Source organism: Zootoca vivipara, chromosome 8 (assembly GCF_965207765.1).
Source record: "Zootoca vivipara chromosome 8, rZooViv2.hap1.1, whole genome shotgun sequence".
Taxonomy (NCBI): Eukaryota; Metazoa; Chordata; class Lepidosauria; order Squamata; family Lacertidae; genus Zootoca; species Zootoca vivipara.
Genome location: NC_142591.1, coordinates 75788989 through 75816784, shown reverse-complemented (window position 1 = coordinate 75816784; position 27796 = coordinate 75788989). Strand labels below are relative to the sequence as shown.

The following is a 27796-nucleotide window of genomic DNA, read 5'->3' as shown; positions in this document are numbered from 1 at the left end:
CAGAGCCAATTACTTGTAGTTTTGTTTCCGAGTTCTACACTGAGACTGAGGAGGTAGAAGGAGACAGGCAGGACCACCCCCTGGACTGGCTGAAGGTTAGAAGGCAAGCAAGTAGGTGGGGGAAGTGGAACCAGTCTGGCCTGATAATGTTCTGGTGCCTGGAGTCTTCACAGCAGTGCTTCCCCCCCCCCCTCCCAAGGAAAATAGATGCTGGAACTCACCATGAAGTTGTTACAGTAAGTCGCCGGGCGACTCTGGGCAGCCCTCAACAGATGCTGGTCCGACAACTGGCATGTTCATTCGCCACCTGCAGAGGTGCTAAAAACTACAGCAAGCTGTATCCCTCGCTGGTTTGGGGGTCTCCCTCTGGTGTGGGGTCAGATAAATGTGCCCCCACCTCCCTCATTCTTTTAGATTCAGGCAGATGGCTAGGCAACCTCTCACAAACGAGCATGTGCCCACTGGCTGGAAAACTTAAAGTTCACTGCCACTAAACGGGAGATGGAAGGAAAGGAAATGTGAATCAGCCCTGCCCCATAGCTTGAACAATCACGGCTGGGAGCTAGGTGGAGTCATAGATCTAAAAACAAGTGTAGACTCACACACGCTGGCCAGCTTCCATTTTGACTTGAAATGTTCGCTTTGGGCTTCTCAGAAGCAGGGCTTTTTTTCAACAAGAACTGAGTTCCGGCACCTCTCAGGTGAGTGCCATTGAATTCTAAGAGAACGAGGGAGGTGTTCGTGGTGAGTTCCAGCACCTCTTTTATCTAGAAAAATAGCACCGCTCAGAAGTATGTAAAGGCAAGAAGCAGGTAAGGAGAGCGCCAGCCTGCAATGGTGCCCGCCCGAGAGGTGCTGGAACTGCACTCCAGCTGTAAAGAAGCACTGCTTCACAGTGAGCAGAAGAAAAAAACTGCTTGCATGTCTTTCCTTGACTCTGGTACGCTCTGCAGATTTAAGTATCCACAGAACTAAGGCGCCAGCTTGGGCGAACCTGTTCCTCCACCACCCGCAAGCTTCATATATTTTTCTCTTGTTTCTATGTGTAGGGGGATGTTTGCAGATAATCTCGGCCTTGCAGCAACAGAGGAGAGGTAAATATTATATCTGCGTGAGTCAGTCCATCTCAAAGGTCACTCTTGGTTCATGTTCCATGTGAAAAGGGAAGCAGAAATCTCTCGCTTGAATTCTGTAGGGCCCTCTTCTCTCTCGGCGGTGAGTCACCCCCCGCACCCACCCTAGTCAGAGCTATAAAATGACAAACATTGGTAAATAAGATAATATTAATTACATTGGTGACTCAACTGAAATAAACAGAGCTCAGTGAAGTGGAAATAAAAGTGTGTTATCGAAAGCAGCGGGTGGGGAACATTAAAAGCAGGATAACCAAGGCAAGCCTCCTATTATTCTGCTTTTGGGGGGGGGTTCATTGACAAAGAGGGTCCTGTGCTATATTAGATACAGAGGTGCCTTGTTTTCCTCATGCTGCTCCTGTGCCCTTAGCAGCAGTATTCCAGGCACCAGGGACGTGGGTGGCGCTGTGGTCTAAACCACTGAGCCTCACGGGCTTGCTGATCAGAAGGTTGGTGGTTCAAATCCGCACAACGGGGTGAGCTCCCATTGCTCTGTCCCAGCTCCTGCTAACCTAGCAGTTTGAAAGCACGCCAGTGCAAGTAGATAAATAGGTACCGCTGCGGTGGGAAGGTAAACAGCATTTTCGTGCGCTCTGGTTTACATCACAGTGTCCTGTTGTGCCAGAAGCGGTTTAGTCATGCTGGACACATGACCTGGAAAGCTGTCTGTGGACAAATGCCAGCTCCCTCAGCCTTTTTACCTTTTTCCCAGACACCCTGAAATGTACTAGTTAAGCTTTTCCCCCATTGCTTTATCTAAATCAGGCATCCCCAAACTGCGGCCCTTTAGATGTTTTGGCCTACAGCTCCCATGATCCCTAGCTAACAGGACCACTGGTCAGGGAAGATGGGAATTGTAGTCCAAAACATCTGGAGGGCTGAAGTTTGGGGATGCCTGATCTAAATGCCAGGCATAAGGTCGCTAACCTTCCAGGATGACACTAGCCAGGGCTGTTCCTTTGAGAGAAATTCCACTGGAGGAAATAACAGGCGTGGAGCTAAGCATCATTCTCACCCGCGGATAGCTGCAGATCAAGCTGACAGCTACGGAAGCTGGCAAGCCCAGTCAGGAAAAAGCTTGACCTCTTTGGTTTTTCACAGGATCAGTCCTGTCCTTAGGTAGATCGAGGCAGCAGCCTCAGGTGGCAGATGTTGGGAGGCAGGGAATGGTGTTGGAGGTGTTGGTGGGCAGAGCTGTGTCTGCCCTGCCCTGCAAACCCCTAAGCTAGCCTGGTCTTAGAGATGTAAAAAGGCATCTTTTTTGCTTTCTGCTCTTGTATTCATCGCACACAGCACTGTTCCTGTGCCACTGCAGTTTGGCTTCCACAATGGAAACACAACGCAGTTCAGCAATAATCAGTTCAGCAATAATCAGGAGAGCCAAAGGCTCCACACACCTGCTATATTATGATTGCATCAGCATAGGTTGTACCATTTACTTCTGGACCATTTTGTTGTGTCACCAATGAATCAAAATGTATCCTTATGCACAAAAAAGGTTTCGTAAGATCAGTTTCAGGTAGGTAGCCGTGTTGGTCTGACGTAAGTGTGCATGCACACGAAAGCTCATACCTATGACAAACTTAGTTGGTCTCTAAGGTGCTACTGGAAGGAATTTTTGTTTGTTTGTTTCATAAGATCAGTTTTATAAGATTATTATATTTCTGCTTTTGTTTCATGTTTGCAGAGCACCTATTGTTGCTGAGTTTTGCTTTAGAGGAGAAATCATTTCACTGAATTTCTTACGAAACACACCCAGGTCCCATGGGAACTATTTCAAAGACATTCTGGAATACAGTACCTCTGCTTAATATGAGTTACTCATATTCATCTTCTAGCCTTTGAGCTACTTTTTAAAGTTTTGAGGCCACGTAACACATACGTTTTCCATCATAAAATATTTCTATACAGTTTTTCCTGCTGTTTTCAAGGGGGGAATCATAGGGGAACAGAATTGCCCATGTGCAAGTAGTGACATCACCCAGTGATATCTGTTGGATCACACCATATACAAAGGTACTGCAGTGTGAAAGGAATATTAGAAACTGGAACAGAAGCGCTAGCTTTATAATCAGGAAAACAAGCACAATATTCCTCACAACTGAATGCACCCTTTCTCTGTTCACAGATTTCCCCTTCACACCAGGGCAAGAACTGGGGGTTGTTTTCAATGAACTTTTACTCAGAGTAGACCCATTGGAATTAATGGACCTAAGTTAGTCATGGCCATTCATTTCATCGGATCTAGCCTAAGTGAAAGTTAGTTGAATGCAGCCTTAGATATTTTGGCACCTGGGGTGGCAAACAACATGCCCCAAAGCCAACGCCACATTTTATGGTGTAACCAAATAACCGTGGTTGTAATGAAATGATAAGCAAGTACATTTCCAAGTTTGTGAAAGGGCTTTTCCACAATTCCGCTTGTCCTGTGCCCGGGAAGCATGAGTCCTAGTGGTTTTCCATTTGGTCCACACTTTCTTGGCACGTCTGAGTGATTTTCCCCTTGCCCAGCTCCTTTCCAGGGAAAACCTGCTCTTTCGTGCTAAATCAGAGCAAACATCAATCCGGAGAAAACCCAAATTGCCATTTGCTCCAGTCAAGCACTAAAAGGTGGCTTTCCCCAGGGGAAAGTGTGCATGCACACAAAAGCTCATACCAATGACAAACTTAGTTGGTCTCTAAGGTGCTACTGGAAGGATTTTTTTTTAATTTTGTTTCGCCCAGGGAAAAGAGGAAGTGTGATAAGCCATAAAACTCCTAGTGAATATTCATGGATTATTTTCAAGCAGTCTCAACTTGTTGTTGCCGTTGAACTGGGAAAGATCTGACGGCACCTGGTGCTTAAAGTTTACGATTTCTGATGAAACTTCTGCAGGATTTTGATTGCTCTCGTGTTTTAGTGCCAAGTGGAATAATCTTACCTAGCACCTCATTAAAATAAATAGGGCTGGATTCAGCTAATGAGCCCTGCTAGTGCTTTCCCCTTCCTTCCCCTCCAGCGCCCTCCCAAATTGTCTCTGGGGGTGTCAAAAGAACCACCAGAACAGAGGGGTGAAGAAGAAAGGGAGATTTAGGGAGAAGAAAGAACATGGCATGGACAAAGGGGAATTAAACGAGGCACAAAGGATTTACAGTCCACATTAATGTTAATGTTAAAATCCCCTAGGACAACCAAACTAGGTGTCTCCAGGAGAATATCCGCCACGACCTGAAGCAGCTTGGGCAAGAAATCCTTGGTGCAGTGGGGAGGTCGGCACACCAAAAGGAATCCTTTACTGCCCCTATTGCCCAACTTCCAGAACATGCACTCAGAGAACTGGGTCTTCCCAATAGGACACCTGGTGCAAACTAATGGCTTCCTAAAAATCACTGCAACCCCCCCTCCCTGCCAACAAGGCCTGGGTTGCTGTGCGTAAGAGAAACCTGGTGGACAAGCAGCGGCAAGGACAGGCCCATCTGCTTCATCCAACCAAGTCTCTGTTACACATGCCAGGTCAAGTCCTCCATCCCAGGATCATGTCATGGATGGCAGTGATCTTATGAATCATTGACCTGGCATTGCACTGCAGCACCTTCAGGTCATGTGGGTATCCCTTGCTGATTCCAGTATCCATCCAGACAAGACCAGACCATGAGGCAGGGATAGTCCTCAAATAACGACTAAACCTGCCGCCTCGGTAATGACATGGTCTGGTCTTAGCGTAACTCCTCCTCCTACCCATGATCACTGAGATCGGTTGCCCCAGTGCAAACCCCCCCCCCAATGGAGCCTGCCCCAGCCATTTTGTTGGCTGGGACCCACTCCCTGGCAGCCCTGACCCCTCCCCTTAAAACAGGGGTCAGCAAACTTTTACAGCAGAGGGCCGGTCCACTGTCCCTCAGACCTTGTGGGGGAGTGGACTATAGTTTGGAAAAAAAATTGAACGAATTCCTATGCCCCACAAATAACCCAGAGATGCATTTTAAATAAAAGGACACATTCTACTCATGTAAAAAACATGCTGATTCCCAGATCATCCGCAGGCCGGATTTAGAAGGCGATTGGGCCGCATCTGGCCCCTGGGCCTTAGTTTGGGGACCCCTGCCTTAAAACAAAATAAAACCTATATAAAAACAAAACAAAAACAACACAACACAATAAAACAAAACAAAAAACAGTAAAAATTACAAACATACCAAAATTAAGCAAATTTCCAAACCTGACTAAACATCCATCCCACCCCCCACACCCAAAAGAATTTAAAAAGGTAAAAAAGAAATTTTAAAAACCTTTTGAAAAGAACTCTGCGCTGTTCTGAATTCTCCGGGGCAGGCCCCACCCTGGGCCAGGTGGTGAGAGGCAGGAACGGGGACCTCAGTCACGCAAGCAGGAGATTCTGACCTCGAAGGAGTTTTGTCACTTTTCCAATTGCTCGCAATTAAAATTCTCGCAGTAACGGTATCATATAGAAAGATATCTAGAACCTTCAAAGAAGAAGAAGCTTTCCAGCGTATTATCCAGCCTCCTGTCTGCTCCAGAGCTTCAATTCTATATTTTTGGATACAGTATTTTTGGTATGGATTGAAGCGAGAGCAGCAGAGAGGACATTTAAAGGGTGTTTAGAGGGTGCTCCCCACTTTACATGATTTCACTTATGCTCACAAGGACCTGAAATATAACCCCCACAGAAGTCGGGAGTAGCTGGTAGTTCTTCACATAAATGAAACTACCTATTTTACTCCCACAAGGAACGATGACATATGAGATTCCTGCATTGCAGGGGGTTGGGGGAAATGACCATCTTGGTCCCTTCCAACTCAATGATTCTATGATACTGATGAATTTTCACGAGGAACTTTTTTTGAAATAAGAAAATTGCAAACGGAAGTGGGAATGTAGGGAACTGTACTAAAGACTGGGGAAATAAGAGGGAAACCAAGATTGACAGACTCACCCATCCCTATTTAGGAGAGGTATTTGTTGTTGTTGTTGTTGTTGTTGTTTGCTGTAAAAATTGGAGTTCTTGGTGAAGTCCAGAAATAAACAGTAAATTGCAAGAACTCGGGCCAGGAGGAAGATGAATTTCAAGTAAGTCTTCAAAAGGTTTTATTTATGTCCTTATGTTCAAATAGGAATCAATTCCAGTATGATAGCGAGGCAAATAAAAATAAATTCCAGTGACCATTAAAACATTGCTGATGAAGAATTGTCAAAACAGGGCCTTGTCCTGGGATTTTTTTCACTGGGATTTATTTTTATTTGCCTCACTATCATCCTGGAATTGATTCCTATTTGAATTCATCTTATCATTACATAAATAAAACCTTTTGAAGACTTACTTGAAATTCATCTTCCTCCTGGCCCGAGTTCTTGCAATTTACTGTTGTGGTTGTTTAAGCAACTGGAGCAAGAAACTCCTGCTCATCTACTGCAAAACCATTCAGTGACCTAGTAGTAGATCCTAATCTACCTTCTGCCAGGAACTACTGTAACCTGACAGTCCAGGTGTCTGGAGGCTGCCAATGACTGTAATTAGGAAAATTTTCTCTGTACATTTTTTCCATGCACCATCGCTTCTGCCATGAGCACAAAGTCAATAGGATCAAAAAACAATACAAGAAATAGGTGATATTTTTGATGAAAATGGCAATGCAATATATTGAAACTGAGGGGAGAGATTTGCCGATTGTGTTATTGAGCTAGATCTGATCCTATAGTTTGCATTGCCTGCATTGTATAATTCTGAGTGTATGGCTTAGCCCCCCCCCCAAATATCCCTGGGATGTCTTGCTTAAAATGCTTTCCTCAGTGCCAAAGTGTAATGAAAACATTCGACAGACAGAATGCCCTGCTAGCTACCAAGGCCGGATGACTGTCTTGTCTGATGCTAGCAGTCTGACGCACAGAGCAGGCAAGATAGATAGGAACCCAAGCGTCCCCCGTCCCCCCCCACACACACACACAAAAGGCTGCTTGAGGATGCTACCGGGGTAGCATGAGTCAGCATGTGTTTACAAGAAGAACCGGACACAGGAAGATCCTTATATGTACTTGTAACTTATGACCCACTTGCGTGCGCATTTACCAAGAAGTGTATAAGAATCTTTGCAAACTTGTGTTTCTTTACTCTTGTCATGAAGCTGATCACCAAGAGTCTCTCTAATTAGAGATTAAACTCTTTCTCTGAATGGAACTCAACCCCCGGTGTCGTTATTGACTGTCTCTGTCCCTGCCTGGGCGCAACTTAAGAACCCTTAGTAGCTAATAAGGCTACGAAACTATACTGTAATGCGTTAAAGCACATAGAATCATAGAGTTGGAAGGGACCTCAATGGCCATTAGTCCAACCTCCTGCGATGTAGGAATCTCAAGACATATGAAATATATATTGATATGGAACAAAACTCATATTGCAGCCAAAACAAGAGAGTCTGAGAAGGCAAAATTCCCCTGTGAAGCTCAATCTAGAATGAACACATTGTAGACTTGTTGATGAGATCTCCAGATTACATCTCATTTCATTACTTCATCAAAGCCAATTTACAAATGAGGAATTGCTCATGGCTGGCAACTGAAGATAACCCTCTTGTATCATAGGGGAATTTTGTTTTCAGCCCATTTTATTTATCTGTATATACAATAAGAGTTTCCTCCATTTGCACCTTTATGGTTTTAATTGTTACGCTTTATTTCATTTTTACTTTTACCCTGTACGTTGCCCAGAAAATTGATTGTATCTGGCGTCACGCAAATAGGACGAATACTTAACTAGCAGACAAATGCCCCTTGGAAGCCTATAAGCAAGGCATGAAGGTAACAGCTATCTCCTCTTTCTTCCTGAGGAGGCAATTTCTCCTTCCACCCTTAGCCATACCTTCACTCCCCGTGAGGCTTTTTTCAGCCGGAACTCACCAGAACTCCGTTCTGACACCTCTCAGGTGGGTGAGATTGTCAGTCTAAGACAGGCATCCCCAAACTGCGGCCCTCCAGATGTTTTGGCCTACAACTCCCATCATCCCTAGCTAACAGGACAAGTGGTCAGGGATGATGGGAATTGTAGTACAAAACATCTGGAGGGCCGATGTTTGGGGATACCTGATCTAAGAGGATGAGGGAGGTGTTCATGGTGAGTTCCAGCACCTCTTTTTCTGGAAAAATAGCATTGATTCTCCCTTCATTTTTCTCTCCCCAACTAGGGGGGGGGGAGGGGCCTCAGTCTCCTCAATATTTCTGGGCAGGGGGCAGAGCCCTCCCCCTATATTATGGGGGCTGTCACCCGCCAACCCCGGGCAAGCACTGGTCTGCCAAATGGGGGCAGGAAGGGTCATGTGATGCCGGGTCCCCCTCTCCCTTTGCTTACTTATTTACCTCTCCCACATTTTGACCCATGGCTTACAATAATGGAACAATATCCACAAAGGATGGGTGTAGCCAGGATTTTTGTGGGGGGGAGGCTTTTGTTCAGGGGGCAGAACCTCAGATTTGTATAGATTTGTATGGATTTGTGTAGATTTGTGTAGATTTGGGGGGACAGCTGCCCCCATGCCTCCCCTCCTTGGCTACACACATGCCACAGAGTCAATAAAAAAGTTCAAAACAACGACTTCTGGTCTGCTGTGGAACGGAATGGCGGCACACACACGGTCCAGGCTGTCAGGGCTCCGGGGGTGAGCGCCAGGGCTAGGTGTCCCCCTCTGGAAAAACCCCACAGGCAAGTGGGGACTCCAGGGGCCCAGCAGAGCATTGGGAACTTGCCGTAACCCCAATCTCTTGTCGCTGTTTTTGCAAGGGGGAGGGGAAGAGGCTTGAGTCCACTCACAGCTCCATCGCACCCTACAGCCGAAGCCACATGCTGTCACCAAAAGCAGCGGATTTTCCAATTGGAGGTAAATAAGCCAAAGAAAACTTGAAAAAAGAAATTAGGTTTAAATTTTTTTATTTGGTGAAACGGAAGCCAAAAAGGGAGTCAGCATCTGATTTCTGCGGACAGGCTCTGCAGCGGAATCTTTTGTGCTACTGGAAGGAATTTTTAAATTTTGTTTCAATATTGAAAAGTTACAATGAAAAGTTGGCTACTCTCCATTCATTGCCACCTTTTTGGAAAGTAAAGGAACTGCTGAAGAGGAGTATATAATTTTGCGTTGATTGTTTGTGTTGGTTTTGTTTATTTTCTGGTTGTACTTTATGTCTGAATTGTCCTGTTTGATATTGGGCCTGTCAATTTTGACAAGTTAGTTTTGGCTGTGCTAACTAACTAACCTCTGGGCGTTAGAGGCACTGAAACAGATTGACAACATCCACTGGATCAAATATATGTTGGAAATGTAAAGAAAAAGAAGGTACTTTGTATCATATGTGGTGGGAATGTAGAGAAGTCAAAAAGTTTTGGGAGATGATATATAATGAGTTGAAAAAAATGTTTAAAATGACATGAAGAAGAAGAAGAAGAAGAAGAAGAAGAAGAAGAAGAAGAAGAAGAAGAAGAAGAAGAAGAAGAAGAAGAAGAGGCATTTTTGTTAGGAATTTTAGGACACGTTTATTCGTGAACGCTACAACAGCACCAGGAGTCTTGTTAGCACAAAGATGGAAGAATGAGTAAATCCCAACGAAAGAACAATGGCAAGAAAGACTGATGAGTTATGTGGAGTTGGCAAAGCCAACACACAAACTACGTGAGAAGGACAATCTTGACTTTAAGGCAGAATGGGAACTTTTTACAAACTACCTAAAAAGACAACAAAAGGACTTCTTGGCAGGTTTTGAATAAACATCCACAAATATATTAGTAGAACATATGACAGATAAGGTAATTATACGTACAATTTTATGTACATCTGAGTGCTTGGCTAGGTTTGTATGGGAGAAAGTGGAGGACCTTGAGATATTTAAGTCCCAGACTGCTTGGGACACTATTCCTTCCACCTCTATCCTCTGTATGAAATCTGGCTGCCCATAGTTGTTTGTTTGTTTGTTTGCTATTTGTTTCTTTCAAAAGACTTGGCTAACCTGGAGGCAACCGTACTCGTCATTGCACTATAAAATATTGCGCAATACTTCATTAGCCCTGAACGTCACTGTTGGGTTATACAATGAGGCTATACCTGGAGACTTGCTCAATTACTGCACAAGTTCCTGGTCTGTTTAGAGTGAGCAGGTAGTGGATTGGTTCGTGGTTGCCCAAGGTGATGAAAGCAGGAAAGTTCCGTGGCAAAACTGGGCAGCAAAGTGTGAAGTCACAAGGCACCTTGCAAGCCTTTCCAAACAGCACATAGCAATACATCCTACCTGTTGCACAACAATGGTTACCAGCTGCAAGCTACAGAGCTGGGGGTGTTTGTCTGTATGTGTAGCACGTGTGTGTGTGTGAGAGAGAGAGAGAGGGAGGGAGAGAGAGAGAGAGAGAGAGAGAGAGAGAGAGAGAGAGAGAGAGAGAGAGAGGAGAAACAGGCAAATATTGGGAGAGCAGTTTTCTGTTGGAACCTAAGCACTGACACCATGTGATCCCTTTTAACAAACAGTGTTGAAATTGCATCATATTTACTGGGACGCAAAATTTTAGACAACCCAGGTGAGGAAAGGGCAGTTGAGTCTCTGAGAATCGCAGGTGCTAGGATAGAACAGAGGTAACCAACATGCCACACTGTTTTCAGGCTTCACTTCAGCCATTGCCATCTGAGGAAACCATTAAGACTTCTGTCCCACCTTAAACTCCCAACCTGCAAAAGTGTATTTTATTCATTGCCAACACGGCCTGCCCTTCACCGGATGACAGAAACACCACAATTCAAACAATTTACATTCAGAGCATAAAATGAAAACCTCAAAACCAAACAATGACAATGTTAACAGAACGGCAGCATAGATTAGCAAAGCCAGGAGAGAAGTCATCCACTCAGCCAAAGACTAAAGCTAAAGAGATGTTTCTTTAATTTCTCTTTATTTATGTCTTCTGCATTCTGATTTTTACATTCTATCCACCTGTCATGATTTCCCCCCTTTCTTCTCTCGTCAAAGCATGGCCATGGAGCTGTTGAAAATGGCCCATCTTATATGAGGTTGCAATCCAAGAGTTCCTAGCTAATGGCTGTTTCTGTATTGCCAGTTACTTATTTTGGCAAGCTCCAGTCATTTGCGATGCATTATGGTTTTATATCCCCCCCACCTCTGTGTTCTCTTTTGGTTTCCAATATCTTCTTCATTGATTACAGTATTTATTTAGACCATTCAGACACTGTTTACATTTTAGTGAAAAGATCCTAAGAGATTTGCAGCCTATCTTAAAGCACCATAAAGATCAAGTACTCATTTAATAAGATAATAGTAATAGTAATCCACATTATAAAAACCTACCACAATCCTCAACTAAATAGTGCATTCTTTTAAGCCCCGGGATAAGCACCGCACATGAAAATCAACTGCAAAAATACAGTTAGCAGTTCAGAACACAAGTTAACAACAAAATATCCTTTAAGTATACAGATATTTAAAAAATAGAAATAGAAATCAGCTCCAAAATATGGATTCTACAGGTGGTATTCAACTAAGCTATATGCAGGCAAAACCTGTTGAAATTAATGGACCTAACTTAGTCATGTTCATTAAATTAGATGGCTACACTATGAGTAAAACTTATTTGAACACCACCCTGCATTTTTAAAACAACATAATTGACAACTAAGCAAAAGGATAACAAACTCCCTCTTTCCAACCCACCATGTGCCCAATCATACAATTAAAGCAAAACAAGACCCCAATAAATTCCAACCCACCCACCCCCGATTCTTTTTGTTCCATTGACTGCTGTCTTGTTGCAAAATTGCACAAGCAGGTAAATAGGAACTCTGTGTCATTCATTGTTTTGCAAAACTGTGGTGTTTTCCCTCTCCAAAGCACATGCCCTCATCTTTTCACATAGAGACAGGACTTTTGATTGCCATATGTTCTTTCCACAGCCTCGTTTTGCACCTCCCCATAGCCTTTTACTTCATTTTATTCTTGCAAAGCTCTTTGTTCTGTTGGCCTCCAGCCTTCGACCTAAGCACCCTTCATGCCCAATGAGCACCAGCTGCCACTTCATGGATAGCTGCACTGCGGTTCGCCGAAGCTAACCAAACCATCATTCCTCAGGATCACGGTTTGTTTTCACCTTGTGTGAGCTGGGAGGAGCAAAGAAGAGTGGAATGTTTCCTTGTGCATAATTAGCCATGACACGGCCACTGGATATTCAGCTGGAGACTACAATTCACGCATTGCAGCAGGTGAACGAATGGTGTCTACCATCGCTATCATCATTCCAATTAACCACAACCAGTCCTCAAATATCCGGGATTTGTGGGGGTTGGCTGGCGTGTGTCAAACAGCATGCATTTCAAGCATGAGGGAGTGAATCCTCTCCCTCCATTCATGGAAATTAAGCCCTTGTATTAATTTACAAGAGGGAAGCGGGTGGCGCTGTGGTCTAAACCACTGAGCCTCTTGGGCTTGCCGATCAGAAGGTTGGTGGTTCGAATCCCCTTGATGAGGTGAGCTCCCGTTGCTCAGTCCCAGCTCCTGCCAACCTAGCAGTTCAAACGCACACCAAAAAAAGTGCAAGTAGATAAATAGGTACCGCTCTGGCAGGAAGGTAAACAGCGTTTCCGTGCACTGCTCTGTTGCACCAGATGCGGCTTAGTCATGCTGGCCACATGACCTGGGAAAACTGTCTGCCGACAAATGTCGGCTCCCTCGGCCTGTAAAGCAAGATGAGCACCGCAACCCCAGAGTCATCTGCGACTGGACTTAACTGTCAGGGGTCCTTTACCTTATTAATTTACAAACCCCTGAACCACCAGCGCACCTTAGAGACTGCCTGAATCCTAATTCCCCAGCTCGATCACGGAGATCCTCTGTAGAAAGGTCACTGGTTGTCCCTTAAAGTTGGTGAAGCTCATTTGACATTGGCACAAAACTGAGCTTTTACAGTGGTACCTCTGGATACGTACCTGATCTGTTCCTGGGTGCCATTCACACCCCGAAAAGTACGTATCCAGAGCGGCGCTTCTGCGCATGTGCGAAGCGCCGATAGAGCAAAGCATGCAGAATGCTTCTGCGCATGCGTGTGGGGCGGAACCCGGAAGTAAACATTCTTATCCGGGTCCGCCACATTCTTATCCTGAAAGTACACAACCCACAGCGTACTTAACCCGAGGTCATTTGCCCAGCCCTCTGAGATGCTCTTTCAGAAAAGATTCAGCAAGCATCTTCTTAATTAACCTTTAAAAAAATATTGCTGAAAGTGTCCCTTTTCCACCAGGCTTATGCAAACAATTAAGATCAACACCTCCTGCAATAGTTGGTAGGTGGTCTGTTTAAAAAATAAAATAAAATGTGGCTTTTGTATATATTAGTGCTGTGAACATAAGGAGAGCTTGCTGCATTAGGCCAATGGCCCATCTAGCCCAGCATGCTGGTCTCACGGTGGAAAATCAGCAGGCAGGATTTGAGTGCCAGACCCCTCTCCCCTCCTGTGACTCACAACAACTGGTCTTCAGAAGCATTGCTTCCTTCAACTGTGGTGGCAGAACAGAGCCATCACGTCTAGTAGCCGCTGACAGCCCTCTCCTCCATGAATTTGTCTAATCCTCTTTAGAAGCCACCCAAGCTGATGGCAGTAGCTGCCTCCCGTGGGGACGAGCTCCATCGTTTAACTATGCACTGCATGAAAAAGTTCACATGGGGTGCGGGTGGCGCTGTGGTCTAAACTACTGAGCCTCTTGGGCTTGCCGATCAGAAGGTCGGCGGTTCGAATCCCTGCAATGAGGTGTGATCCTGTTGCTCTGTTCCAGCTTCTGCCAACCTAGCAGTTCGAAAGTACACCAGTCCAAGTAGATAAATAGGTGCCACTGCGGAGAGAAGGTAAACAGCATTTCCATGCACTCTGGCTTCCATCACGGTGTTCCGTTGCGCCAGAAGCGGTTTAGTCATGCTGGCCAAATGACCCGGAAAAGCTGTCTGTGGACAAACGCCAGCTCCCTCAGCCTGAAAGTGAGACGAGCGCCACAACCCCATAGTTGCCTTTGACTGGACTTAACCATCCAGGGGTCCTTTACCTTTTACCTTTACCTTGCATGAAAATGTGCTTTCTTTTTAGGCTTTGCCATTTCTGTGTTGTTTTTTCTAAGAAATGACGTTATACAAGTATTTTATCTTATTTTTTTTATTAAATTTATTAATTCCTCCTCCCACAACACAGTTAAAAGGGTGTCATTCAGCCAAAGGCCTGATTGAAGAGGAATGTTTCTGCTTGATGCCTAAAAATGTATAATGAAGGTGCCAAACGTCCCTGGCGAGAACATTCTCTGGGGAGCCACTGCAGGAAAGACCCCGTTCTCATGTTGTCACCCTCCAGACCTTCTGTGGAGGGGGAGGGGGAGGATCTCAGGGTCTTGGTAGGTTCATATGGAGAAAGGTAGCCCTCGGGGTATGGTGGTCCTGAGCCATTTTAAATGTGCCTGTGTTTGCCGCCAAAGCCATGTGGTATAAAACATGCAACACATGGGTGGCACACAATAATCTCCAAATTAATTATGCATTATTCATCATACATTATTTATGTGAGAAAAATACAAAACTTTATGCAAAAGCCACAGAGACTTACAATGGTTTTTGAACTTTATTGCATACACTGTCCGTGTAACAAGCTATAAATAGGAAGTACTACACGACCTTTAAAACTACGCATAGGGGAACACAGGTCAGGAATACGCAATAGGATGATGGAGGCTCCCTTAACACAACACTTTCTTCAAAAGAAACACAATGACACTGACTTACTGTTTTTCGGAATATGGCAATATGTTTCCAGGAAATACAACAAACAAGATATCCAAAAAGTCTTGAGGCAACAAGAAACAAGGTTAATCTTTTTGTTTAAAACATTACAACCGGGGGGATTGAATTCAGAGTTTGATCTCTCAGTGTTTATTTAAATACGGCCATGTGCCATATGATCTGTATGAGAAACTTAGACATTGTAAGTATTGTCAGCATCTGCCCGGACACTGAGGTCCAGTACCGAGGGCCTTCTGGCGGTTCCCTCGTTGCGAGAAGCCAAGTTGCAGGGAACCAGGCAGAGGGCCTTCTCGGTGGTGGCGCCCGCCCTGTGGAACGCCCTCCCATCAGATGTCAAAGAAAAAAACAGCTACCAGATTTTTAGAAGACATCTGAAGGCAGCCCTGTTTAGGGAGGCTTTTTAACAGATTATTTTATTTCATTTTTCTGTTGGAAGCCGCCCAGAGTGGCTGGGGAAACCCAGCCAGATGGGTGGGGTATAAAATAAAATAATCATCATCATCATCATCATCATCTATCTCTTCTTGTCCTTCATCCTCTCCTACACTTCCTTCCTCACTAATGATTAGCACCTGTTAAGTAAATGTTAATGAAAGAATGTATTTATACTCAGATCCAAACAGAGTAACCTTGCTAAGCAAATTTATTTTTTCGGCTTAAGCCAGTATTCTTCATGAAACAGTATTCTTCATGAAATGTAAGTATATTTGTATATTTGTATATTTGTATAAATTTTTGTAGTAAGCTTGAAGTCACATGTAATGGATATGTATTTTTTATTTAAGTGAACATTTGTAAGTTCTAATAAGATTTGGTTTGTATTATTAGTGAATATCAATATGTATCCAAGCCCTGAGAACCACAGAAGAAGACCATTGGGGGCAAATAGCGGCCTCCTAGGTAACAGGACTGCCAGGGCGAAACAGGTTGAAAACGCCGGCACCCTGTCTGCCTACATCTTCATCCACATCTTCAATAACATCTGTCTACAACTCTACCAGCATCTCTTGGTATTGTGAATAACATCGAACTTACCTCTGTTGGTATCCTCATGAACTGATCCAAAGGAAATTAAAAGACTGAGTTAAATATTATAAAACATATTTGAATTGGACATTTAGACTGAGTCAAACATTTGAAAAATTCATTGGAATCAGATATCAACAGTTCCTTTCAGATTTGGGGTCACGAAGAGTCGGACACGACTAAACGACAACAACAAGTCTCTGTGGCATAGGTACATTTTTCCTGTGTGCCAAAGCCATGTGGGCTGGACGCTTCGGATTTTTATGACCAAGCTCAAAGGGATGTCGGGCAGTTTTGCCATTTGCCGACGCCTCTGCTTGCACCATGCAGCCACCTGGCTAGCACACACTGTCCTGCCTATGGATAGAATGCTTCTTGCTCCATGGGAAATAAGGAAACAGGCGACGTTTTGAAAGCAGCCCTTTCATGACAACAGGCCCCGGACTCTGAGCAAGTTGTCACACTCCGCTTACCACACTGGGTATTCTGCACGGTGTCGTAATCTGCCCCCAAATGGCATCTCGGGGACTTGATGTGAAACCATGTCTGTGTCTGCTTGCAACGTGGGTGGATCAGAAACTTTGCAGCGCAGAAAAGAGAAGCCGTTATTTGGGGGGTAGGAGTGTGTCGTCGTCCCCCCCTCTTCCTCTCCTTAAAACGTTCTACTCGGGGAAACCCTAATCTTAGCATTTTTAGCAGCTTCCCCCCCACCCCCGCCAGTCTCTCCACACATGAAAGCAGAGCTGGTAACTTGCCTTTAGCCGGTTTCAGCAACTCCAGGTTACGTTTCCCATTAAGAAACACTGCTGCCTTTTGAAATGTCATATTTCTCATTCAAATAAGACAGCAGTGGCAGTTCCTGAAGGGAGGAGGAGGAAGAAGATTTTTATCAAGACAACAGCATGGGGAAGGGGTGTGTGGTATTTTTGCGTCTTTGTTTAAGGCAGCTTCTCCCAGCATCACAACCATGGCCTGAATCAGCAAACACGTTTCCCACAGCTACACCAAAACCTATAAAAGCCACAGTGTCTAGCTTGCCCACCCTACCCACTGGGCACTTCTACAAGGTTTATTTCCTTTTTTAGAAAAAAAAATGGGCAGTGCCTTTTTGTAATAAACTGTTCTTTCATTATTATTCAGGCCAAGGAGGCAGAAAACAAGAAGATATAGCAGCAACCTTTTTCAGCCATAGGCCAGTCCACCGTCCCTCAGACCATGTGGTGGGCCGGACTGTATTTTGGAGGGGGGAAATGAACAAATTCCTATGCCCCACAAATAACCCAGAGATGTATTTTAACTAAAAGGGTACATTCTACTCATGCAAAAACACGCTGATTCCCAGACCATCCGCAGGCTAGATTTAGAAGGCAATTGGGCCGCATCCGGCCCCTGGGCCTTAGGTTGCCTCCCCTGAGATATGGTGCATCCCATTTCGTGGCTGGAGGTGAAACGGGAACAGGCCGGTGTGCTGCTGCACTGCCGTTACCTGGGAACCAAAGAGGGGTCCTCCCCACACGACGCCCCCACCTTCCACACCCTGCCAGCCACTGGCAGAAAATCAGCAGCAGCAGTTATCCGGCGAGGTCTCTCAATATCTTGATGAAAACTCGCGAGATCTCGTGGTGCTCTCAGAGCCTCTTCTTCGCCAGCAGTGTCTCTCCAGCTTCTGCCACCCAAGGCAGCTGCTTCAGCCCGCTTCATGGGCGAGGCGGCCCTCCTGAAGCCGTATCAGCACTCCTGAATCCTCTATGATCCACTTCCTAAAGCACAGCACTGAATTCTTCTTCTCTACCTCCCCCCCCCCTCAGTTCAAACAATGGGTCCCACACAAGACTGAGCAAACCAGTTCCAAAGTCCTTCTCAACCAGCAGATGAGTGTGTAAGGAGGGAATTCAAACAGCTGAGGCAACCTGTTGCTTGGACTCTCCAGGACTTCACCTCAAGCAGAAAAGCAGGCAAATGGCAACACTGTTCGATATAACTCTGTGTGTGTGTGTGTGTGTGTGTGTGAGAGAGAGAGAGAGAGAGAGAGAGAGAGAGAGAGAGAGAGAAGGAGGAGGAGGAGGAGGAGGAGGAGGAGAAGAAGAAGAAGAAGAAGAAGAAGAAGAAGAAGAAGAAGAAGAAGAAGAAGAAGAAGAAGAGGAGGAGGAGTAGTAGTTTGGATTTGATATCCCGCTTTATCACTACCCTAAGGAGTCTCAAAGCGACTAACATTCTCCTTTCCCTTCCTCCCCCACAACAAACACTCTGTGAGGTGAGTGAGGCTGAGAGACTTCAGAGAAGTGTGACTAGCCCAAGGTCACCCAGCAGCTGCATGTGGAGGAGCGGAGACGCGAACCCAGTTCCCCAGATTACAAGTCTACCGTTCTTAACCACTACACCACGAGAGAGAGAGAGAGAGAGAGAGAGAGAGAGAGAGAGAGAGAGAGAGAGAGAGAGAGATCGGAACAAGCAAGGCATTGCTAACTTCCCATAATGCTGTTTGGGATGGCTGCCTCTCTAATTTTGTGTCATGCTACATGGCAGCTGTTTTGTTTTATGCCACACCCTTCCCACGGCAGGGTCTGACACCAGGGCCAGCTGACACATCCCTAGGGGGGAGGAGGAGGAGGAGGATGGCATATCCAGCCTCTGAGGAGCATGTTTTTCACCACAACCTCCTCCTCCCCAGCCCCCCTGCTGCTGTTGCCTCTTCCGCAGCTCCACTGCGCTCCTCCTGGGGCCCCCTGCCCCACCACCCCACCTGCTCCTCTCCAGTCTCCTTTTACTTGAATGCCACCTTCAGTGCACTGGGGCTTCCCTGGGCTGCATCTACTTGCCTCAGGTGGTGGAGGAGGCAGCTGCAGAGGAGGAGCTGGTGGCAGGGTGGTCTGTGGCAGGGGCTGCAGAAGAGTAGGTGGGTGGCAGAGGAGGAGCGGGGTTGTGGAGGAGGCAATGGCAAGGAAACTGTGGAGGGAGGGAGGCAGGGAGATCCAAAGGGCAAGTGCTGCCACACGACACGATCGAATGCTTACAAATGTGGAACGGGTGTTATGCGGCAGTCGTAGTAGAGCCAATTCCGCTGACCAAAGCAGTGAAGTGGGCACATGTGGGGTGAGGCAATCTTGCAGGTAAACTGTGATAGTAACATCCTGAATTTGGCCCAGCAGCAGATCATCAACCAGTGCAAATCTCTGAGCCCAGGTGCTAGATGCTGACAAGGCCTCACTCCTGACCGCAACCGTGTGGCAGCATTCTGATGATCCTGCGGAAGACAGTGCCTGCAAAAGGCTTAACCATCAGCGGGAGAGGGACTATGTGGACATAGCCTGCGGCTACCCAGAGAATAAGTGGTTTCTCGGTTCCAGCCACCGTCTGCAATTGCATTAAAAATAGCTCTTATGCAACTCCGGAGCTGATTCTGAAATTCTGACATTGTTGGGTCTTCCCCTCTTAGTCACCCTCATTTCAACTCATTTCCATGCTGCCAGGAGAACTTCATGCAGAAATAGCATAATCCTGAAAGAGGAACTGAGGCGGGGGATTGGGAAACCCTGTTAGAGAGGGTCATCAATTCTTTGCAACCGGGAGATGAGGAAATCTCACAGCTGTCATTCCTCCTGTAAGAAGTGAAATATGCCTACTCAACAAAAAGGAGAGCGAACAGCCTCTGCATTCTTGTGGATAGCAGGAAGGGAGGGGGGAGATCTTTTCAATTGTCTTGCGAGTGACCAAGGAGCAAGAGGTTCTGAAGCAACAGGAAGGGAGGGATTCCTGCCATGTTATGACAATAGTTCAGGAACAGAGAGGCACATAATTCTCATATGTGCTTGGCATCAGAGCTCCCGTTGCTCTGTCCCAGCTCCTGCCAACCTAGCAGTTCAAAAGCACAACAGTTCAAGTAGATAAATAGGTACCGCTGTGGCGGGAAGATAAACAGCATTTCCGTGCACTCTGGTTTCTGTCACGGTGTTCCATTGCGCCGGAAGCAGTTTGGTCATGCTGGCCACAAGACCTGGAAAGCTGTCTGTGCACAAATGCCAGCTCTCTTGGCCTGAAAGCGAGATGAATGCCGCAACACCATAGTTTCCTTTGACTGTCCAGGGGTCCTTTACCCTTTACCTTTTTAAGATGAAGTCTAAGGGCTCATGCAGATCTGTGTTTGTCCCACATTTTTCCACATTTTTTTATTGATTTTCAAGCAATTTAAGAAATTCAATTTAGTTTCAATACAATATTCCCTTAACATTTTGATTTCCCATCCTTACTTCCATGATGTTTCTGTTCAATCCTTAAATGTAATACTTATTTTTATAACATATACCCTACATTACATTTCTTTATCATTCTCATTCCTTTGTTTATATTTCCAGTCCTGCATGCAATCTCATTTGACTATAGTAGTCCAAAAAGGGTCTCCACTCTTCCACAAGCATTTTGTCATTTTGGTCTCTTTATTTTTGCCATCAATTTTGCCATCTCCATATAGTCCAATAGTTTTAGAGTCAACTCCTCTTTTGATGGAACTTCTTTCCATTTCTGCACATAGAGAATTCTGGTTGCAGTGGTAGCATCCATAAACAATTTGACCAACTTTTTAGGGACCTCTGCCCCTATTATTCCCAAAAGAAATACTTCTGGCTTTTGGAGAATGAAATTTGCTCTTTAGCGATAAATTGGAGCAAATGTTAATCTCGAGAAAACCCAATACTGTAGATGTTTGCTCTGATTGTGGTAAAGATCCCATTTCTCCAGGAGCAAAACCAAGTCTGTTCAGCAGCTTTTGACATCACAGGAAACCACCACCAGTTCGCAGTTGCAGGGCATCCCTCTAACATCAGAACAGAATATTTGTTTACTTACTATATTGTTTGTTAAGTTGTGGGTAAGCATAGCAGACAACACAGCAATCTCTCCAAAGCAGCTCTTTATTTGGAAGCTGGAACAGAACAGAACTGCATTGCCGAGCTGGCCTGCTTTTATAGAGGCTGGCTCAAACAATGTATCAAACATAATTCAAAGTTCCCTCCTAAAGTTCCCTCCTAAAGTTCTCTCCTAAAACAACTGTCAAGGACCTGAGGACCTGAGGGAAAACTATATACACTAATACATAACATGGTTTATTTGTAAACACTTGCATTTTGAAATGGCAGGCTTTGTCTTACTCAGGAGTAGGCCTGCTCACAATGGAAGCACCCCAGGCCAAGTCCGGAGCTGCCAACAACAAAAACAACAATAACTTTATTATTTATACTCTGCCCATCTGGCTAGGTTGCCCCAGCCACTCTGGGCAGATTCCAACACATACAGTATAAAAGTGTAATCAAACATTAAATACCTCCCGATACAGGGCTGCCTTCAGATGTCTCCTAAAAGTCATATATAGTCAAACCTCGGTTCCCAAACGCCTTCATTATTGTACGTTTCAACTCCCAAATGCCAAAAACTCAGAAGTAAATACTCCGGTTTTTAAACGTTTTTTAGAACCTGAACATCCAATGCGGCTTCCGCTTGAGTGCAGGAAGCTCTTGCAACCAATCGGAAGCTGCGGCCCGGTTTTCGATTGTTTCAGAAGTCAAACGGAACGAATTACGTTTGACAGCTGAGGTTTGACTGTAGTTGTTTATCTCCCTCACATCTGATGGGAAGGCCTTCCCCAGGAAGAAGGCCCTCTACCTGGTTCCCTGCAACCTTGCAGTGAGGGAACCACCAGAAGGCCCTCGGAGCTGAATGATGGGGGTGGAGAAGATCCTTCAGGTATACAAGGCCAAGGCTGTTTAGGGCTTTAAAGGTCAGCACCAACACTTTGAATTGTGCTTGGAAACATAGTGGGAGCTAGTGTAAGTCCTTTAGGACCGGTGTTATATGGTCCCAGCAGCCACTAGCAGTGACATTCTTCCCAAGTCATTACCAGATGTTGGGGTCGTCAAGTTAAATGAACATACGATGTGTAAAACAGAACCTGGAAACAATGCCTTATGAAAAACGGCTTAGGGAGCTGGGTATGTTTAGCCTGGAGAAGAGAAGGTTAAGGGGTGATATGATAGCCATGTTCAAATATATAAAAGGATGTCATATAGAGGAGGGAGAAAGGTTGTTTTCTGCTGCTCCAGAGAAGCGGAAACGGAGCAATGGATTCAAACTACAAGAAAGAAGATTCCACCTAAACATTAGGAAGAACTTCCTGACAGTAAGAGCTGTTCGGCAGTGGAATTTGCTACCAAGGAGTGTGGTGGAGTCTCCTTCTTTGGAGGTCTTTAAGCAGAGGCTTGACAGGCATATGTCAAGAATGCTTTGATGGTGTTTCCTGCTTGGCAGGGGGTTGGACTGGATGGCCCTTGTGGTCTCTTCCAACTCTATGATTCTATGATTCTAAAACGTAGTGTCAGCTTGCAAGCATAATCAGCAGCAGAGAAGGCGAGTGATAGGCAGAGCCAAACCCTTCAGTGACTTTAACATTTGCCTAAAGATCGCCTTAGGGATCATTTCTTCCACTGAGTGTCTCAGCAAACAGTACTTCTTCTCACCCAGAGTCACCTCTGAGAGCAGAAGCCATCTCTGGACCTCTTGGAAATTCCCTGAAAGCCCAAATGCATCTGGTGGCATCAGCATAAAATGTTGCCGCCCATCTCCCCGTGGTGAGAAGCAGCAGCAAAAATAGCTAGGATCTGCAGCATGTGCCTTGTGCCACACAGAACTGGGCAGTTTGATTCACTTCCACAACTTGTGTGTGATTTCTGGAAAAGGAGGCACTGGGGTTCAGCTCTTTCTGGAAGAACCACCAACCTCCGTGATGTGGGAGGACTGTCTAGACATTGCCTTACATATCATAACGCTTAGCATTTCTGCAGCAAACGCCAAGGGTTTAAAGCTCCAGTTGAGCAAAAAAAATTGCTGTGAAAAAATGGAGTCAGAAAGGTTCGTAAAAATAAAATAAAATAAATCCTCCCCAAACTTGGGTGGGGAACTTTAGGCCAGGGACCTAATGCAGCCCTTCAGAGCTCTCTGTTTGGCCCTTGGGAGCCTCCAAAAATGATGCTCATTGGGCCTCTACACCCTAAATTGCTGCAGAATAGAGGAAGCTGGTAAAATGCGGGCTAGACGATGCTACCATTCAGTGGATTTGTAACTGGCTGGCTGACCGAACCCAAAGGGTGCTCATTAATGGCTCCCCTTCATCCTGGAGAGAAGTGACTAGTCGGGTGCCACAGGGTTCTGCCTTGGGCCCAGTCTTATTCAACATCTTTATCAATGACTTGGGTGATGGGCTTGAGGGCTTCCTGATCAAGTTTGCAGGTAACAACAAATTGGGAGGGGTGGCTAATACCCCAGAGGACAGGATCACACTTCAAAATGACAACAGATTAGACAACTGGGCATGGGTGACACCTAGCTTGAGAGCAGTGCATGTGAAAAGGATCTAGGAGTCTTGGTAGGCCACAAACTTGACATGAGTCAACAGTGTGATGCAGCAGCTTAAAAAGCCAATGCAATTCTGGCCTGCATCAATAGGAGTATAGCATCTAGATCAAGTAATAGTACTACTGTATTCTGCTCTGGTCAGACCTCACCTGGAGTATTGTGTCCAGTTCTGGGCACCACAGTTCAAGAAGGATACTGACAAGCTGGAACGTGTCCAGAGGAGGGCAACCAAAATGGTCAAAGGCCTGGAAACGATGCCTTATGAAGAATGGCTTAGAGAGCTGGGTATGTTTAGCCTGGAGAAGAGAAGGTTAAGGGGTGATATGATAGCCATGTTCAAATATATAAAAGGATGTCATATAGAGGAGAGAGAAAGGTTGTTTTCTGCTGCTCCAGAGAAGCGGACATGGACCAATGGATTCAAACTACTGTACAAGAAAGAATATTCCACCTAAACATTAGGAAGAACTTCCTGACAGTAAGAGCTGTTCGGCAGTGGAATTTGCTGCCAAGGAGTGTGGTGGAGTCTCCTTCTTTGGAGGTCTTTAAGCAGAGGCTTGACAGCCATATGTCAGGAATGCTTTGATGGTGTCTCCTGCTTGGCAGGGGGTTGGACTGGATGGCCCTTGTGGTCTCTTGCAACTCTATGATTCTAAGCTGCCTTATAGCATCAGGGCCATTGGTCCCTCTTGACTCAGTGTGTTGTCTACACTGACTGTCCAGAGACAGGAGCCTCTCTCACCCTACCTGGAGGTGCCAGGGATTGAACCAGGGGCTTTCCCTGTGCAAATCAGATGCTCCTCCACTGGGCTACAGCCCTTCCCTTGCTGACACATCATGCAGAGAGAGCAGGCGAGGTCAGATGAGACATCATGTTTCTCTGAAACTAGCTGTGTTTAGGGTAAACCACCTCACTGCTCACTCTCTCCCTCTGGCTCAGGACAGCGAAAGTTGCCAGAGCAGGAAATGAATAAAGTACAAGAAAGCATGTGAGGAGCAAACTTCACCATCCCAGGTGAGTCATTACCCTTTGGAGAACTTGCAGATCGATTCCTGTGCCGGCCACTCAAAGGCAGTGTTGCCACTTGGGCTTGAGGATATATATTTTTTCCCTTATGGTTTTATTTTAAAATTCCCCAATTTTAAAAGATTTTAGAGGCATAATTGCATGCAGACTTCCAGATTATTTAAGGAACTCTGCAGCCAACAACATTGCCATGGTTACCAATATTGAGCAATATTACCACACCGTTTATTTTTTAAAAAATAATAATTTGAAATTCGCAATGCCATGCATACACAACGCATACACACAGTGTAATATTTGCACCATCATGATGACTGAAGGGTGGCCGGAATCATAGCTGGGTATTCCTGTGAAACCAGGCTTGCTAACTTTGGGAAGGCCCCTGTGGCGAGCAGTTGCATGATGGCGGGAAGAAATTAATGCTACAACAGATTGGCGCGAAAATGTTAGGGGGCGCAAAATTTCAACATCCAGTGCCTCCTCGATACAGCTACAGTGGTACCTCGACTTACGAACGACTGGACAACTGAATTTTTCAACTTACAAATGGGGCAAATGGCCGCACGCTTATGAATTTCTCGACATCCGAACGGAAACCGCAGTGGTTTTAGATAGGGTTTTTTCGACTTACGAATTTTTAGATGGTGTTGCTTCGACTTACGAATTTTTCCGTTTCCAATTCATTCCTATGGGAAATCGCGTTCCCAATGGCGCTTTTCGACTTACGAATTTTTCGACCTACGAAGGTGCCTTCGGAATGGATTAAATTCGTAAGCCGAGGCACCACTGTATACACTTCCAGTGCTGGGCTCCATAGACAACGGCTTCTCCATGTGAACCAGGAAGTGACCTCTCCGGACAACGGAACGACTCTTCTATTCTTATCTCTACAGCTGCAATCTCTTGGGTGACTTGGATGCCATTAGGCAGCTGAATGAGCATGCGTACTCCATCCATTTCCCTCCCACCCCCACCCCTTCTGCGCTGCCCGGGGAGCCGGCAACCCATGCTAAGCCACTGAAGCCAATGGCCCCCTGCTCCAGCATCCTGTTCTCACAGCGGCCAACCAGATGCCTTGTAGGAAACCCACAAATAGGACTTGGGTTCAACAGCACTCTCCTCACTCGCAATTCCCAGCCACTGGCCTTCAGAGGGGTTACTGCCTCTGACAGCAGAGGGCAGACCCCACACATTGTTGCCAGTGTTCTTGGATAGTGTTATGTACTGAGCTGAATCCTCTCAACTCAGAGTATATTTCAGATAGCCTTGTCCTCCACGATTCTGCTGTCTGAAATTCAACGTAAGATATCCAGTCTAGCATTCTGTTCCAACAGCAACCAGCCAGATGCCTCTCAGGAGCCAATTCCATTCATTCATTCATTCATTCATTCATTCATTGAATTTATATTCCATCCTTCTTCCCAAAGGTAAAAGGTAAAGGTAAAGGACCCCTGGATGGTTCAGTCCTCTCAAAGGCGACTATGGGGTTGCGGCACTCATCTTGCTTTCAGGCCGAGGGAGCCGGCATTTGTCCACAGACAGCTTTCCAGGTCATGTGGCCAGCATGACTAAACCGCTTCTGGCGCAACGGAACACCATGACGGAAACCAGAGCGCACAGAAACGCCGTTTACCTTGCCTATTTATCTACTTGCACTGGTGTGCTTTTGAACTGCTAGGTTGGCAGGAGCTGGGACAGAGCCAGGGCATATCCGGCGCCGTGGTGCGAAGATCCCTCTGGTGCCCCCCCCATTTCCCAGAGTTGTTGACCTTTTTTAGGAAGGGGACCCCAGAGTTGTTGGCCTTTTTTAAGGGAGCTGACACCACACTTGCATATTATCTCTGCTTGGGAAAAGAAAACAGGAGGCATAAACTATGGCGCTTATTCCCACGTTACAAAGCCACATCCCCTTACCCTTGCATTGCCTGCTGCTGTAGCAACCTTACCCTACAAGCCTCCCCGCTTAACAGCTTAGCTGCTTTCTTGGGGAATCTCCACCTTTGCCTTTCTCCGCCTTTGCAGGAGAGCAGCACCCAGCCGTGCCGCTTTCCCCCTCCCACTTGGCTCAGATAGCAACCCTGCCTTCTTTCCCATGCGTGTGCAGTTGCGTGTGTGGAAAACGGGTGGCGCCACCCACTCGCATGGTAATTTGACATCTACAGTATATAACGTGCCAGGGGGTGCTGCTGTGCCTTGCAGCTCCCCCAGACCCCTCGCAGAGGTTGTTTTTTTTCCCATCCCCCTTCCTTCCTGCCTTCTTTTTTCTTTCTTTCCTCGCTGCAGTGACTGTTGTAGCGGGGTTTGCTTTTCTGCCGGCACAGGAAGGGGCTAGAAGTACAGTGGTACCTCTACTTACGAATTTAATGCGTTCCGAACGCACATTTGTAAGTCGAAAAAAATTGTAAGTCGAATCCCATAGGAATGCATTGGGAGAAAAAATTCGTAAGTAGAAGCAACCCTATCTAAAAATTCGTAAGTAGAAAAAATCCTATCTAAACCACATCCAAGATGGCGGACAGAGCTCTATTCGTAAGTAGAAACATTTGTAAGTAGAGTTATTCGTAAGTAGAGGTACCACTGTAGCTGGGGAGGAAGGAGGCTTCAGCCGACGTCTTGATCTGATGAGAGCAGGAAGCAAAGAGAAAGATTCCCCCACCGCAGCAGCAGTTTAAACTGAGCTGGACTCCGCCCCCCTTATGAGCCCTATTGGCTGGCAGAGGGGTATGATGCGGCGGTGGGGAGGGGCTGGTCAGGGGGCTGACCACGCCCCCCTGCTGATGCGGGAGGCGGGCCCCGCGCACAATCACTTCCCTCCGGAAGTCCTTCTCATCAGCTGTCTGGCGGCACAGCAGTGCCCCTGGTGGCCAGGCGCCCTGGCACATTGCGCCACCCAGCCCAGGCCTAGAGACGGCCCTGGACAGAGCAATGGGAGCTCACCCCGTTGTGGGGATTTGAACTGCCGAACTTCTGATTGGCAAATCAAAGAGGCTCGGTGGTTTAGACCACAGCACCAGTGGCAAACATCAACATGTGCATTTTGAAACAAACATCTAAAAACAAGCACATGCTCTCACATTTATTCCTTTCATGGTTGCCATGGTCAACATCTAGCAGCCATCAAATGTAAGCAGGAATGCTTTTAGAGTTCTCCTGGAAGTCAGTAATAAGGTGACAGCATAAGAAACAACTCCTAGGGGCTGAGGTCCCTTCACTCCCCTCCCCAATGAAATATTGGGGGGGCACTACCACCCCCAAGTTGATGGGCATAGCTATTCAAACAGACCCTCCAAGTGCCCCTATTTTCCAGGGTCGGTCCCAGATTTACAGAAGCCATTCCGGTTTCGGATTTGGTCCCAGAATGTCCCGCTTTTCCTTACGTCGTCCCTATTTTCATCAGAG

General features: G+C 46.0%; 1 long non-coding RNA gene across 1 annotated transcript; it reads left to right on the top strand.

Moving 5' to 3' along the window:
• Positions 1–588: 588 nt before the first annotated feature.
• LOC148684904 (uncharacterized) lies at positions 589–3046 on the top strand. Its single transcript, XR_015951694.1, has 2 exons — positions 589–701; positions 1050–3046. It is a non-coding gene; the product is annotated as an uncharacterized LOC148684904 (long non-coding RNA).
• Positions 3047–27796: the final 24750 nt, after the last annotated feature.